Raw genomic sequence first — 2,500 nt, 5'->3', positions numbered from 1 at the left:
GATATGTCTGAGAAAGATGTGGACAAAAATCTTGTTGGTATTTTGAGCACTAATGCCTTGATGATTGCTGTAGTCCCATCGATCCCGTTTCGCATTCCAGAGAGGGATGACCACACCCCACAAGTCAGAGAGATGGCAGCCAAGACGCATGTAAACCCTGCATCATAGGTTCACCACTAGCTTTTAACAATTCAGTAGGGATGCTGCAAATACACACTGCTTTACCAACCTTCAGCTTAGAGAAGGTGGTTCCTTGTTGATGGATGGGTCGACACAGGGATTGTGACACCACTCTCATCCAGACTAACTGTTGGTGGATCAGCCCAACACTCCCGTTACGACCTGAGACGATCTGGTCATCTACTGAGTGGATTGCTGTCGTCTATGAGGTGGGGCTTAGAGTTCAGCTTTCTCAGGGCTTGGTAGGTAGGACGAAGGCCATTTAATAGGAAATGGCCTTCGACCACCTGTGTACCAGGGAATGATGCAAGTCCCGATCCCCTGTCAGGTTGCCAAGAACTGCAAAAACGACCCGAGATAGCCTCAGCAAATCCCCAGCCACATTCCTTATCCCACAACCTGTCTACATGAAACACCATAGGGTGATAATTTTACCAACGTGGGTCTTTGAAGTGGACTCGGAGGGTAGACACAAACAAACCACAGAACTCGGCACTCCGGTAAACCATACAGTTTTGGAAAATCCTCCAGCAAGTGTTAACGAGGATGTGGTCGATCTCCCTGGCCATATATATTACCTGCATTGTTGTACATATCCAACGATTCAAGTCGGTGCCAGAAATCCCCAAACTCTGGGGACCTTTGATTGATTAATTACTTATTAAAAAAAAAAAAAAAAAAAAAAAAAAAAAAAAAAAAAAAAAATATATATATATATATATATATATATATATATATATATATATATATATATATATATATATATATATATATACAGATTAGTACACTAGTATCGCAGCACAATAGTCAGCGGAGTTGGGGCTCTCTGACTGACATTATAACTAAAACAATAGGTTACTGTAAAATGTTAATACTCAAATAATATCACAGCTGAATTAAAATTATATCTTACATACATAGTTAATATATAATTATATATATTATATATATATATAAAATATATATATATATTATATATATATATATATAGTATTAAGCTAGGAGGATACACGTTATACCTTCATACATAGAATACATACATACATACATATGCACATTCCAACGCATAAATGTTATAGGTTATTATAAAATTTGCATTAACACATAGCTATATCACATTCAGATCCTGTATATCACATAGATGTCCTACATTTACACTATATCACACGTGTGTTATACACAATGATGACAAGGTTAACACAGTATTGCTTAGCTACTAGGAAGGAAATACAGTAGTGACTTTGACCAGTTCTTATTTCATTGCACCTTTGAAGTGATACACAGGTGAAGACTGCCTTATTACATCATTTATGGAATTCCATATTTGGATCCTCTACATGACAAGTTCAGGAGGTTTTAGCTAGACATATATATTAGTATCGTCTGCAAAAAGCAGAAAGTTGAACTTATGAGAAGATTGGAAGCAAGGTCATTGATGTAAGCAAGAACAGTACAGGACCAAGTACTGAACCCTGCGGGACCTCATCTCTAATATTCTTACATTGTGAAATACAGTTTGATGATATACATGTTTACGGTTGCTAAAGTAACTCTGGAACCATGCTAATGTTGGAATACCATACACAATTTTTTGCAAAATTATATCACATGATATGGTATCAAACGCCTTGGACAGATCAAGAACATCTGTTATTTGATTCTGTTTCTTATCCAGACTATCTTTTCAAAGATTTCATTGATCATTGTTAACAATGAAAGGGGTCTGTAATTCTGAGGGATTGCCTTTTCTATAGATAGGAATCACTTTTGCTATCTGCAAATGACTGGGAAAACCCCCTGAACTGAAAGATCTGGTGATGATGCATGTTACGAAGATGATTTTTTGTGCACATTCTTTCACAACGGTTAATGGGATATCATCATGTCCACTTGCTGATTATCTAAGGTTACTAATGACGTCCTTCAGTTCATTTTCAGATCCTTGGGATAATCTTAATGAACATTTAGTGCTTTCAAGGAGGAATTGCTGGAAATTAGTTTGGACGCATGAAATTTGACTTTTTAGATTGGCTCCCAGCTATTAAAATATCTATTGAATATTTCTGCAAACGCTTCAGGATTAGAAGTTATTTCATTGTTGAGCATGATGGATAGAGCAGCTTGACCTTTTGCATTACGATTCAGTATATCATTAATGTAATGCTAAGTTTTTTTTCCAACATTACTTGCATACTCATTAAACTTGCTTTTATAGCAATTATCTTTAGCACGATTTATCATGCAAGTTAAAGTGCGTCTATGGTCTTAAAAATATTTCCGCATGTTATCTGGCCCTTTTGCATATTTTCGTAGCACTGTA

Source organism: Penaeus monodon, chromosome 5, assembly GCF_015228065.2.
Source record: "Penaeus monodon isolate SGIC_2016 chromosome 5, NSTDA_Pmon_1, whole genome shotgun sequence".
NCBI lineage: Eukaryota > Metazoa > Arthropoda > Malacostraca > Decapoda > Penaeidae > Penaeus > Penaeus monodon.
This window is presented reverse-complemented; position numbering follows the sequence as displayed.